The following is a 15,595-nucleotide window of genomic DNA, read 5'->3' on the forward strand; positions in this document are numbered from 1 at the left end:
TTACTTGCTGGCGTCCCAAAAAAAAGTCAAAATCGCTCAGGAGATGTCATCAAAGAATTGGCATCAAAGTATTGATTGCTAGCTTCCTTGTACAGATAGTGTAGACATTGGACAGTTTATCATATAAATGATAAAACGTTCAAAGATTCAAAATCGGTCAGGAAATACTTTCAATTAATGGGCTTCAACGTATTACTTAATAGCTCCAAAAAAAAAATTTGTATATGTATATATCGACGTCATAAGCTTGATATATCGGTAATAAAGACGAGGATACAGTCTAATCCACAACTATCTTTCGTAACATTTAATCATTTTCAGCGTTTTATCACTCATCAAATGGTACCACACTGCATAATTCAGATGATTTACCTATCTAAAATCTCAAATTGTTTAATAGTCATCTATCTCATCTCGATTTTCTTTTACAACAGTGCGTTTAATTATAATATAACTGCATGTGTGATGTAGCTCGGTTATTTATTGAAGATAGTATTATATTATTTATAAGTTACAACATAAGAAGTGAATCGGATTTAAAATATTCACATTAATGTAGCGGACGAGATCAAATAAAACGAACAAAACCATTGAGAGCAAAATCATGTTGAACATGAAAAAGAGAGCATGCCTTCTTCATTTATATCATGTAAGCATCGGAAAGAAAAAGAAGAACTAAGGATGAGAACATTCTTGATGCTTAACCGAGTACCTAATAACGTATGTAGAGCTTTTTTCAGTCTTATTGGGTATATGCAGCAAAACACCATTTTATCCTTAAGAAGTTTTACGATTGGTTTACATTTGAGCATGTTTTGACATAGTAATCCTTTCTTTCGTTGATGTTTTATGGGCCAAAGGAGGAATTAAAAGCTTTCCAGTCAATAAAGCACTATAATTCAGGATTTTCTGGAACTGTGTATTGTAAATATTATAATTAATGAATTTCAATATATAAACAGCAGAACTAGAGATACACCGGATCATGATTTTGACGGATACCTATTTTACCTCTTCGGTTATCCCGAAACTGATAACCCAACCTCTCGATCTCATTAAAATTTAAACAATGATGTCCAACTGATATTGAGTTCGTAATAATTAACGATGTATGTATGACTTCGTTATATTTATTATTGTCACGTATTTGAACACCTTCTCGCATTATTACTACTTTTATTTAACTATTTGCTGTCTAATTAACATTTCTATTATTAATCAGTTATCAATTTACCACTATATGAACACTTGGTCGCTCTTTTTTCTTCGTTTTGCATCGCCTCGAACTCCTTACTCGTATTTACCACTCGATCTCGCGACAACTATTTATAGAGGTTGGCAGTGTTCTAGAATGATCCAGTATATGTCGTCTAGAAACCTGGTTTTCTTTCCCACAACATATGTTGGGTTGCCTACATACATATGACATTATTAATACTGCTGTTGTGTTCTTTTTTTTACTCTTGTGAATCATTAGACACCATCATCCGGAATTGGCCCCGACTATAAAAAACGTACCGGCTCTGCTGCGTACCAGATCCAAACCGAGTACTAGTCCCACACGTACGTAAAAATAAAACAAAATAGTGCATTATATTAATGACTACTGCTGGAAATAAAAAGAAAATAATAGAACCACAAAGCAAAACAGATTCTTGTTAGATTTTATTGAATGGCAATTTTCTACGTCGTTAACAAAAGTAACTTGGATTACCATAATAATAGTCTCCCCAGTTAGCGCCTATGAACCACTGGCGTATTAAAGGATACAGATGCAACAGTGGAGCCTGAAGGTGCACAGAGTTAGGGCGGAGCAAACACTTCGTTTTCACTGCCCATTATTACTTATCCTAAGGTTGTTAAGGTAGTCGTAGATACTGAACTATTATATTTACAATAAATGGAAACAACAAACTATTTATTACACTGATTAACTGAGAATTGCTTAGCATTCGGGAAGACACTCATTCCATTCCGGGTCCATGCACGCTGGTCAAAGTATTTCTGTGATTTAGAGGATCACTTAGGCAAATACAGTAAAATTCCGCAGACAATCATTCACTCTCATCTGTGTTCATTTCGTCTGTCTCGTCTTTCTCACCCAAACCACCACCCACTAATTCCCACGATTCCTAAAAGGAGATTGAAGAGGGCCTTCCGCCCTAACTTCACCGGTGTAGTCCAGAGAAACTGCCCACCCACCCATGAAACACCCCAAAAGTTTTTTTATCACGCTATATGCTGACCGAAACATATCATTCTCCAAACAATTATTTACTCTTTTGGTCCTCCTTGACCGCCTGGAAATTAGTTCAGGGAACCCGGATGATGATTAGGCCCAGATCAGATTTTGCGTAATACAGCTATCTGATCAGTTCTTGATCAGAGTACTGTATTCCATACCTTGATCTGGTTACCTGATCAGAAACTGTTCAGCGTGCAGTACCTTAGTCCGTAGTTCTGATCAGTTTCTGATCAAAATACAGTGCCTTACCCCTTGATCCAGCCTTCAGTCTTCAGGCAATCCTAATCTGGATCGGACCCTATACTGAAGTAATTTCTCTTCTGTTAGTCTCTGTCTAAATCTAAATATAATTTAGATACAATGGGACACCAGAAGTCAATCATAAAATGAGTTTCTTTGGATTAAATAGATTTTTATTTCTATGTACCTAGATACCATTTAATAGCCTGTTTATTCTATTTGTCAAAGTATGTTATATTTAAGTATCATACACCCCACCTGCAATCTACAATTTCTTTCTGGGAAAATGTGAAATTAACAGTACCACGGACGCTAATGGAATTTAAATATGACACTCAGGTGTTGTAGTACATAATGTTTTAATTCTTGCAACAGGTGTAAGTTTAACTGATTACAAACCGACTGTCTACGCACACGCACAAAGAACAAAAATGTTTCTACAGCGGCTTCGATAGTGCATACCAATTAGTTGACAATTGTTTTGTTTTTAATTGATAAAGAAAATTAATTGAATCGTTAAGTTAAGTCACAAGGTACAATTCGTCATTATCTGAACCGATACGAAAACCGTCTGCGATTTTTAATGGTCCATAACAATTAAGCGTCTGTAAAATACATTTATTTATCATAAAAGCAGTTCTTGTTTTCCAGTAAAAAATAATTGTTGTCAGACATTATAACCAAAAGCATTTTAGTCAGAGGAGGTTCTAAGTCTGTAATATTGATTTTGCTAACATATTAATTAGGGTTACTGGACTTTGGTGAGTCAATTCTGGATCCTACGGTCTAATTACAAAATTGGTACAATAATTAAACTGTAGTTAGACTTGAGGGCCACAGATTCCATCGATATTGCAAAAACAAAAAGACACAGTAGCTAACCCAGTAGCTAACTGCCCGATTTCACAAAATTTTTGCGTCACTTAAATAATTCTTACAAATTGAGAACAAGGCTGAAAGTTACTGATAATGGGGACATGTGTTAATTCGCTTAACTTCGATTCATATGTGTATACCATGTACCACAGACACAAACAGTTTGATAAGATAGGTACAACATTTTATGTACACAATGTGTGTTTGCTCTCTCGTTAAAAAGTCATTTTAGTGGAATTATAAACCATTCCACCGTCCGTCAAACGACGGATGCAGGTAAGACTCATGATTTCTACAATAAATGTCAATGACATTGAAGTATTCCAGAAGAAAATTTTACAGTACTCATTAAACATACATAATTTGTTTATTTATTAAAATGCAATTCTCTAATTAAAAATTAGACAATTTACATACGTAAGTGATAAAAAAATTCTAACTAATCGCAAATATATTAACACTGACCTAACGTCTAATTTTACATAACATCCTTCGTAATTAGTTTTTAATCACCTGCAAACGCAGATAATTAAAATCGCATTCGTACTATCAGGAGGAACAAATAGTACTTACGAAAAGTAACAAACACCACTTACTAACCATTAGACATCACAACGTCTAGCAGGTATTCAAAATAAACACTGAAAATGAAATCTAAGGCTTGACTTCCACTATGTAACCGCTCTAGATCCGTTAAAATGCGTTCACAGGAGAAACAACGAGCCTATTGACACCGATGTTATCGCGCCGATTTCAGTCCCATCCATAACATTTTACCAAAGAGAGATCGGACTTCTCTTGGATTGTATAGGCTGTGCAATCACGTTGTAGACTGCGCTTTCAATCAGAAGAAAATAGTACAACAAAACCTTTAGACATCAAAACACGTAGCAGTTATCCCAAATAAATACTGAAAATGAAATCTAAGGCTTGACTCCCACTAAGGAACCGCCCTCGATCCGGTAAAATATGTTTTTAGGGGAAATAGTGAGCCTATTCACACAGACGCTATCATACGGATTTGGGTCCTACCCTAACATTTTATTGATGCGAGATCGGACTTGAGCCGGATTGCATAGGCAGCGTAAACAAGTTTTTGACTGTATTTCCTATCATTAACAAATAGTAGTTACGAAAAGTAACGAAAACAACTTCGTCACTAACCTTTAGACATCTTAACATCTAGCAGTTATTCGAAATAAACACTGAAAAAGAAATCTAAAGCTTAACTCCCACTTTGGAGCCGCTCTCGAACCGGTAAAATATGTTTATAGAAGAAACAATGAGTCTATTTACACTGACGTTATCGTACAGATTAAGGTCCCACACTAACAACATTTTATCGAAGCGAGATAGGACTTGAGTCGGATGTTTTTGACTGCTCTTCCTATCAGGAACAAATAGTTGTTACAAAAAGTAACAAGAACCACTTACTCACTAACCTTTAGACATCACAACATCTAATAGTTATTTGAAATAAACACTGAAAATGAAATCTAAGCCTTGACTCCCACTATGGAACTGGTGTCGATCCGGTAAAATATGTTTATAGGAGAAACAATGAGTCTGTTTGCCATATGCAAATGTGGATGCAACCACATCCTTTTTTTTTTCCTTCGTTTTTGGATTTTTTCCAAAATCTTCGTCTAAAATTTTAGCGACATTATAACTCGACCGACGAAAAAAGATTGAAACACTATCGAAACCTGACGAACAGTAAGATATATATCGGACGGAGAGCGTAACGAGTGTGAACCGACCCTAAAATATAGGAAAAAGCATGATACAGAAACTCAACTGTTCTTAAAATACGATATTGTTCGAAAAATAAAATTTCAGTATTTATTTCTTTAATCTTTACCCAATAAATGTGTCTCATTGGGCTCTATTAATAGTCTATAGTTTTATTACTGACAATATTCCTACTTTTGATGACTAAGCATTACCAGATGATGCAGACAATACTTTTTGCTTTTCTATGTTAATAAAATAGATTATAATAAAAAAACTATTAGAGTGAAAGTGTACAGAATTAGAACTCGCAGGTTTTATTGTCTACACTATTCAACTTATCGTTATGGCAATCACAAAAAGAAAATATAAAGTTTATGTCATTGTCATCAATGGATACTGCATTCACTTACCAAAAAATTAAACATTTAACTATTATTCAATTTCCATGTCTTCCGCTCAGCATTAGTTGTTGACTGTGCTAAATAAAATTGTTTCTTACCATTTTGGCTTAAAGCTATTAATTGTTATTTGTTTATAATTTCCGATTTTCTATTTAAATTTAGAAAACAATGCACATGAAATAAGAAACAAATTTCTAGAGTGTAAATTTTTTATATCCAACAGTATTATCAGCAATGCATCGTATATGTCATCAATTAATTGGATATACAAAATTAATTCGTCAGTGTAAAACCACAATAAATAAAATTGTATTTTTTCTTTTTTTTAATGAAGAAAGTTAGATTTCACGAGTACTCGAAGGGGTTTTTGAACAAAAGGCTTAACTTGAAGTATCTTTATATGTTTACTTTATATGCCAATATCAAAGTTTTAACTTTAAATAAAATGGAAGCGGTACTGACAGATCAGTTCTGTATGAAAATAAATAAAAGTAAAACTAAAATACTGGTATGCAAGGGAGAAAAAGTAGGGAAGGAGCGAATATAAAGATGGGAGACGAAAAATTAGAAGAAGTGGTTGATTTTAGGTATCTAGTCAAGTCAGATAAGTCAGGACGGAAGCAGTAGTAGGGATATAAAGCAGGGGATAGCGCAGGGCCGTGTCGCCTTTAATAAAAAGAAGTCACTTCTATTTTCGCGAACGGTTAATTTAGAAATTCGAAAAAGGTTGTTAAAGATGCATGTTTGGAGCTCGGCGTTGTACGGGTGCGAAACATGGACAGTGGGCGCGACGGAAAATAAAAGGTTAGAAGCGTTCGAAATGTGGTGTTATAGGCGGATGATGAGGATAACGTGGGTAGAAAAGGTTAGAAATGTAGAGGTATTAGAAAGAATATGAGAACAGAGGACTCTATGGAAGTCAATAAAAAAATAGGCGAGATAGGTTGGTAGGACACCTTCTCAGGCATGAAGGTCTAGTCAGAGACATATTAGAGGCAGAAACAGGAGTTAGGAGGAGTAGAGGTAGACCTAGATTAGATTACTGTTCGCAAATAGTTAAGGATGTGGGCTGTTCTAGTTTTAGGGAAATGCGAAGTTTAGCTCAGGATAGGAAAGAGTGGAGGTACATGTCCAATCAGTCTTAGGACTGACGACCCTATGATGATGATGATGATCAAAGTTTATTTTTTAGTAAAAGTGCCTGTTTGAAGAATTATGTTTGTCGTTGTGTTTCCAATTGCCACACTTTTTTCGCCTTGGAGAGACATGTTGCGCATTTTAAGTTGTTTTTTTTCCGGGTGAAACAGAAAGATACTCTGACGGACTTCCGATTTTATTAACAAGACATTTTTATTGAAGAGAAAGGTGCAATGAAATTCTTGTTTGCTCAGCATCGACTATTACTTTTACTAATCAGTAATTCACTACCAACTAATACAGTTGAATAACCAATCAGTTCGATCCATGTAATTATAATTGACTACATACTTACGAAGGTGTTTCAAATGGACACGCTAATTATACGTACCTACGAATTTGGGCAATCAAATTATTATTAATATCTTCTACGTCCACTCGATTTTCGCATAGTACAATTACTGTTACTATTTACATAAGAGTTTCTTCAGGTGACAGGTGTATAGAACCACAGAAGGTACTTTCTTTTTTCTTTCGCTGAAGTTTACCAGATATGTCTTCACTATATATAATAGACCATATGTATCTTAAGTGGATGTGATTGTACATAAAACTACGATAAGTGCATCGAAATACTTTTTGAAGTAATGATCAGTCCAAATTCGAAAATCAACCCCCAAGAAATAAATATTCAAATAAAATAGTTCGAAGTTGTCTGTATTCTGTTGAAACTGCCAGACGCGGATCGCGATTTCGATCTTTTTGGATCTCATCAGCGCGTCGCAGACAGCTCCGACAGAACACAGACCAACTTTTACTTGCTGTCTTAACAGCGCGTTTTAGAATATACCACAAATGGCGCGGTAAACGCCATCTGTAGTACGATGCTACATTTTAGGATTACATATGCTCCAACAAGGTCCATTTAAATATATGGATATTTTATTCGATTATGGTAACGTGCCTATCACGTTGATGTTAGCTACGCTGGGATTCGTTTCAGCAAGTAGATATCCATATATTTAAATGGACCTTGTTGGAGCATACGTAATCCTAAAATGTAGCATCGTACTACAGATGGCGTTTACCGCGCCATTTGTGGTATTTTCTAAAATAAATCATCGTTTTTGTTACAATTTGCCACAACAATATGCATTTTTAGTACGTACTATGATAACGACTTAAATTATTAAAGAAGATCAAAGTGCAATTATTGCATGGGGTAAAGCTCTAAAGACAAGTAGTGTAGGGTTTGAACATTGATGTTCCAGTTTCAAAATTTTTAGCAAACAATTTCGAAATTTAATACGAATACCAATGCAGAATATGTAAGACCAATTAAGATTAAAACTAAATCTATCGAAGTAGATACTGGGCATTGTATATTCCTTCTGCTTACAATTATGGATGAAGTGTAGTGAAGAAAGCCAACTAAAAAAAATTTCTTTTAAAAAGTCATCAGCTTTCTTTCAAAACAAAATGTGTATGATGGAAGCTGTTACGGCCTTTTGGCCGTTACAATTAATGGTAAAGTAAAACGAGGGCTTTCAAAAGATAATAATTGATGACATCGTTCTGAGTTTGTAAGAACAATTGAAAATAAGATGGTGGAAGTCAAAATATCCTCCTGATGCCATCTGTAGTTCTAACTGTGCCCTAGACATATCACATTCTTTCCTTTTAATTGAATTTTTGAGAAATTGCGTTTTGCATGGAATATATAAACCAAAATCCTAGAGCTTATGACAACAGTACATTGAAATAGTGACGAGCAGATATAGTCTTGGTCTTTTTGATGATTTGAAGTCCTATAACCAAAACCAAGACTAAATAAGCTAGCCCAAGACCAAGAGCAAGCAATCACGAAACTCTCACAGTTTTCACACAATCACTAACTATTATTTTCGAGCAGTAACCTAGCCTAGACCTCTACTCCTGGCTCTACTAGCTCTCCATGTTTAAGAAGGCCTCCTACCAACCTATCTCGTCTACTTCTTATTAATTTCTAAAATGCCTTCTGTTCTCTTGCTCTCTCTAAAACCTCTTCATTTCTATCCATCGTACTTTTAACATCTTCCTAAACACCTCATCTCAAACGTTTCTAACCTTTTCTGCAATTGTCCGTGTCTATATTGCGTGTCATTCATGCTTCTTGCAGAAAGTATTTTTATTCTGGTGTGAAACGTTTCCTGTATAGTTTAGTTTTAGGTATTATATACACCAGAACAAATTGTTTACTCAGAGGTTATTATTTAATGCTGTATCAGGCGCATCTGGTGATTGGACTTTCTAAACCGTGAGTGATCATTATCCTGTCTAATTGTAAGCCTAAAGGCAGAGACGTAATAGGACAAATTCCTTATTAAACATAAGTATGCATGTCAAGTCCGAATTGTAGCGTACAGATCGGCCAAAAGATACCCTCTCATATTGTATAATTTCGATAATCAAACTATAGAAAATAGTCCTTCCTGCCTATTGGTTAAGAAAAAGAATATACGAGGGTGGATTGATAAGTTTCCGGCCTAACCAAGAGATGACGCCACTAGGCCTACCTTGAGGTGACATTCTATAGTACCATCCTTGGATAGCTTGTAGCTATAGTTTCAGCCCGATCTCCTTGCTAGTGTAGGTTTGACAGCACGCTGAACAAGACGCCTCTGTGGTTTTCGTAAAAATGGAAAAGCAGGAAAATCGTGCTGTCATCAAATACTTTTATTTGAAGGGGTTAACGCCGAAGGAAATTAAAAAAGAGATGGACTCAACACTGGGGACATCCTCCCCGTCATATTCAACCGTTAAGCAGTGGGTTTCCGAGTTTAAAAAGGGTCGTGTGAGCACCTCTGATGGGCCTCGCTCAGGACGCCCCGTTGAGGTCACAACTCCAGATATGATCGAAAAAATTCATCAAATAGTGCTGGGAGACCGCAGATTGAAAGTGCGTGAGATAGCTGAGACCTGTAAGATGTCATATGAACGTGTGCAACATATTTTGCACCAACATTTGCATATGGAAAAGCTCTGTGCAAGATGGGTGCCGCGTTTGCTAACAGTCGACCAAAAATTGATTCGAAAAAACATTTCTACCGCAAATTTGTCATTGTATAAGCGTAATCCAAGCGAATTTTTGCGTCGATTCGTAACCGTTGACGAAACGTGGGTCCACCACTACACTCCTGAAACCAAAGAACAGTCTAAACAGTGGATTGGACCAGGGGAACCAACTCCAAAGAAGGCAAAAACAATTTTTTCGGCGAACAAGGTTATGGCTACTGTTTTTTGGGATGCAAGAGGTATTATATACATTGATTACCTTGCAAAGGGTAATACTATCACTGGTCAATACTACGCAGACTTATTGCAACGTTTGAGCCACGAGGTGAAAATTAAACGACCTCATCTGGCGAAGAAAAAAATCTTGTTTCATCACGATAACGCACCAGCGCACACGTCAATCGTTGCGACGGCTAAAATCAACGATCTAAAGTTTGAATTGATGCCGCACCCTCCTTACTCTCCAGACCTAGCCCCGAGTGACTATTTTCTGTTCCCTAATCTCAAAAAATGGCTTGGCGGTAAGAGATTTGCGGACAATGAAGAAGTAATCGAAGCTGTAAATGGTTATTTTGAGGAGCTTGACGAATCAGTCTATAGAGATGGCATTAATAGACTGGAACACCGCTATGAGAAATGTATCAGCCTTGGAGGAGATTATGTTGAGAAATAAAAAAAAAAAATTTTTAAAAACCTTGTTTTTCTTGGTCAGGCCGGAAAGTTATCAATCCACCCTCGTATTTGGCATGCATCTATCCTACTGTCTTTAACAATTGCCCATTGAGTGTCATGTTTTGGATAAATTATATTATCGGTTTTGTTCACTTAATTCACTCAAATTTACCAATGTGGTACATGCGTGAGAAGAATTAAGTGTTACAATTACAATTTTGAACGAATAGGTAAAAATATATTTTGCCTTTAATATGATCATGACAATACACCAATCTGGATCTTGATTCTTGTTTCATCCTAATTATTCTTCTCATACAGACGAATTGAGAACCAAACATGGAGATATTCCAGTAAAAATCATCGTTAAAAGATCCGACGTGGTACTTATCTTTTCATACAAGTAATGAAGTAATATAGGTCCAATAAATTCAATTTAAAGCCTTTGAGGGGAATTATACTGAGTTTGGAAGGTTTTGAGAATGTGGTTAGTACCTATAGGACAGACTGTAATAGTGATGAGCAAAGCAAAACCATGACTGTCCCAGTCTTGGTATTGGTCTTGGTGTTGCTTATATGGTCTTGGTATTGGTCTTCCTTTAAATATTCGTAAAACCAAGACCAAGAACAATATTGTTCATCACTAGTTTTTAAAGAAAGTATAAGTACTTTAGTATAACAGTCATCCAATCTAAATACAGTGAAAATAAAGGGCTCTTCAAAATCCATATTTGTAAGAGACGTTTCTACTTATGAAAAATAATAATTAGCTTCTTAAAAAAGCGCTTTACGTATCAGTTTTGCCTGAATAAGCTATAATAACAATGACAGATTAGCATATTTAATGTAAATAAAACTTTGCAAGGACATGTAGACCAAACAATAATTGTATTTTTTATTATAATAATAACGCACACATATGCCTTTCAATCAATTTACCTCTACACACAAACAAAAGCAACAACAAAAGCAATAATAACAACAACAAAGAGTAGAAATAAAAATGAAAGTTTATGGCACAGTACTTGTTAAGAAACTTTTAATTAAAATTTTATTACGTATAAGTTCTATTAAAGAGAGCTAATAAGTGCTAAATTCTAGTAGGTGTAACATTATTAGGCGTCGTATCCACCACCAAACGATACCAGATCGATGCAAACAACGCTTGGAACTCCAAAAAATGTAATGGAAAATTAAAGATCTGGATCCACAATTAATGATAATTAATGAGCTGGAGAAAAGGAAGATCAAGATTTGTACTACGGGCTTAATTGATAACGTCAAAAAAATATATATAGAGAAGACAATTAAGAAGCATCAAAAATAAGTCAGCAGGTTCATTTCTTGGGTCCAATATCCAATTGTCCAACGATGAGTAACGGTTCCATTCGTCCAATGCGTCTAATTCTTCATATTCAATCAAAGACAAGCATTGTCTTCACCGTTTTGGCATCATTTAATGTGAACTATGATTAGAAACCAATGAGTAATCTGACATTAAAGTCCTCCTTTTATATTCTATCTACCACCCTCTGTAAGTGGAGCGGAATGGGTGGATGAAAATGGTTACGGAAAAACAAACGAGACAAACAGAGAAGATGAAGTTAATAGAAGAGTGAAAGGACGTACATTTTACAGGAACCATGGAAACCATACAAAAACATTGATCGTGGCAGAACTACCTACCCGGAAATAAACGGGTGTCGTCCCAAATTCCATAAGGTATCCAAACGATAAGATCACTTTATCACCCCTATGATAAGACTTTATATTCAAATAGCCAATTGATAATGGCAGACTAATAATTTACACCATGGTAACAATACGATAAGATACCTGCTAATTTTCAATTTTGATTTTCCACATGCAACTCGATTTGATTTTACTAGATGAACATTCATTTCCAATACCCATTTGGTGTTTGTAGTTACAAAAACTATGGAAACTTTACATTAATGTACCTATCTATTTATGGTAAACTAATGAACAAGTCCTAATGTTCTATATTTCAATCTCTAATGGGCAAGCATGTTATTTTCTTGTGGAAAAAACACAAAATTGCAGTTTAAATGTTCGCCTATTAGCCAGAAACGATTAGCGCAATTAAAATATTTCCAGCGAAAGTCACAGGCAGGTAAAAATACCTTTAACAAGACCAAGTCCGTTTAATGCCCATAAGTATTTCAAGTATACCTTACATATCGCAACACTTTTATACACATATATCTGTTACAGTAGGATATATTTTCAATGACCCGAAATTCGTTTCTACGCTCAGTAAGATCGAGTGAACTGGATCTTTGTTCCTATTGTTACGAAAAAAAAAACACCATCGCAATCTATTAATTACTATTGCCAAACAGTACGGTGTTTCTACATTAAATTATTTAAACATCATACACATAGATACAATAATTAAGTAAGTAAGTAAGTAATGAAGGAAGATAGCTCACCTGCTACAATTCTGTTTGCCAATTTGAAGACTGCATAAAATTATTGTGTTGAAAGACACCAACAGGCGCCCGACTCTCGAATTCTATTAAAACGTCAGTGTTCACAACTACTTACACAAACTCTAACTACACAAACGAAACAATAAGATAAAAGTTAAGTATCCATGGCTTGTTTGTTGTTTCTCGTTTATCTTTTGTTTTCCACGGACACTATTGAAGTTAAAAAAGGAGCAGGAGCACTCGGTTGAGTATGTTCGTTCTTTCACTATTGTCGATTTTTGGTAAACACGTGCAAGAGACAGGCAGAAAGCGAGAAGGATGAGTTGAAGTGCGTTTCCGCTTTCCGCTCTTGATATCGACGGAACTGTTAACAGTCAATGGTTGCCGGTAGCAACACGCAATGGAGAAAAACTTTTCGATCGAACTCTATCTAACAATAATAATAATAATAATAATAACAACGTGTGCGAAATAGTTTCACAAGTGAAGCCGGTCGTCGGTCGTAGAAGGCTATTGCCATCATCGACATCATCAACTGTTTCCAGTGCCTGGTTTGCTTTGGCCTGGTGCTCTTACCTTGCACTCACTCATCTACCAGTTGCTGGTTCGGTGAATGTTCCTCGACGTCCCCACCAAGAATTGGCCGCTTCTCTCCGCGTGTGGAATGTGCAGGTACAGGTGTGCTAACAACTACGGACAGACAGACGACGACTACCGCGACGAGGAGGATATAACAGATACCGTATTCTGTAGCCCCAGCCAACTGAAACTGCACGACTTCACGATCTGCAATCGGATCACCTGTGGAAACGAAGATGGAACTTGAAACTCGGTGTTTCTTGCACTTCGATCCAGAACGAATTAAAACACCGAATAGTTTGGAACAACGTCTTCCAAGCAATTACGAATGATCGAGATCGACTGCCAATTAAGAGTCAAGCAGTCGTCTCCTTCTTCTAAAGATCTTTTATTCTTTGAGCGCCTCTTTAACGAGATGGTGGAATTTCTTTTCTTTTCTCTGGTACTCTTTATCAAACCTCTAAAAGATTTGTTCAGTTTGATACAATTCAGTTCCACGGAAACAGTTAAGGATTGGGGTATCTAACTGATGATGCCACCTTGGATGTTTAGCGTTTTAGGTTTTTAAGTGTCCGTTATATATGTGGAGTTTTTGAATTTGATTTTACATTGGATTCAATTGTATTATTTTGGCCGATGTCTCTGATGTTTTGCTATCATGAAATAACCTTAAAAGATGTCTATTTCTTCATTCTAAAAAACCTATCTAAATATCTAAAGGAGCTGTCGTGGTTCTTGGTAATACATCTTTTTTTTTTGCTTCATTCCTTCTCACTTTTATCTTGTGGCTTCTACAGTACTTCTTTTTCCAATTTCTTGACATTTATATTCTTTTTGCGTGGCGTCACCATCAATCTCATTGAAATGTCCAACACAGTATTTCTTTGATCTTTACTTATTCTACTTTCGACTAATCATTTGCTGACCCCCAGATCGCCCTCCCCTTTTTGATTCATTGTTCCTTACACTATAACCTGCAATCAGGAATTATCCATTTCATTTCCTCCAGGTTTCCTGTAAACCGTGGTCTGTAAGTGATTGAACTTCTCGTTTGACAACTTTCTTGATCTTCAGTCTTTTTGCTTCCAATGTTTTAATTGTGCAATATTCTGTCTCAAGTTTCTTTCAACATCAATGATCAGAAATGTGGTCCAAACCAATTGATGATTTACTGCAACCTCTCAATCACTACTTTTGTATATTTGTAAATATATTGCTGGATCTTTTGTTTCCTGTTTTAGATTTTAATCATATAGATATAGATACAACATTATTCTCTTTTCATTCTTAAGAATCTGCAATCATAAAGAATGAACTTCCTTCTGTTCAATTTCTGATGACTGTGCTGGTTGGTGTGTTCTGTTCAAAATTTATACAAATGCTTCATAAAACATAAGTGCACTAAGCATTTGTATACACAACTAAACAATTGAATTTATCTTTACTATGTTAATATTTAAATTATGACAAAGAACGTCTTAGATCATCTAGATTAACTTCAACACTGCACTTATCTTTGAAGAAAACTACAAAATGACAAAGACAGAAATCCAGTTGTGGACTAAAGTGGAGAGGGAACAGACGCTCCACCTCGCACATGGAGGGTGTCTTAAATCCTTTTTAATTAAATCCCAAACAAGTCCAAAATATAAAATAATTCGAAGTGGTCTGTATTCTGTCGAAACTGTCAGACGCGGATCGCGATTTCGATCTTTTTGGATCTCATCAGCGCGTTGCAGGCAGCTCCGACAGAACACAGACCAACTTGTACCTGCTGTCTTAATAGCGCGTTTTAGAAAATACCACAAATGGCGCGGTAAACGCCATCTGTAATACGATACTACATTTTAGGATTAGGTATGCTCCAACAAGGTCCATTTAAATATATGGATATCTACTTGCTGAAACGAATAGGTAAAAGTTGGTCTGTATTCTATCGGAACTGCCTGCGATGCGCTGATGAGATCCAAAAAGATCGAAATCGCGATCCGCGTCTGGCAGTTTCGACAGAATACAGACTACTTCGAATTATTTTATTCGATTATGGTAACGTGTCTATCACGTTGAGGTTAGCTACGCCGGGATTCGTTTCAGCTAGTAAATATCCATATATTTAAATGGACCTTGTTAGAGCATACGTACCTAATCCTAAAATGTAGCATCGTACTACAGATGGCGTTTACCGCGCCATTTGTGGTATTTTC

At 35.9% G+C, this 15,595-nt stretch overlaps 1 protein-coding gene across 2 annotated transcripts in view; it reads right to left on the reverse strand.

Annotated features, from left to right (window-relative positions):
- The window catches only part of LOC108738449 (harmonin), a 65,827-nt gene extending 51,119 nt beyond the window's left edge, over positions 1 to 14,708 (reverse strand). The window contains exon 1 of one of the 2 annotated variants that reach the window (XM_018471867.1): positions 12,813 to 14,708. The gene's annotated coding sequence lies outside the window, so the exon portion shown is untranslated. The remainder of the gene's footprint in view (positions 1 to 12,812) is intronic. The other variant, XM_018471869.2, reaches the window with a different exon arrangement.
- Positions 14,709 to 15,595: the final 887 nt, after the last annotated feature.

This window comes from Agrilus planipennis, unplaced genomic scaffold, assembly GCF_000699045.2.
Source record: "Agrilus planipennis isolate EAB-ADULT unplaced genomic scaffold, Apla_2.0 scaffold20, whole genome shotgun sequence".
Taxonomy (NCBI): Eukaryota; Metazoa; Arthropoda; class Insecta; order Coleoptera; family Buprestidae; genus Agrilus; species Agrilus planipennis.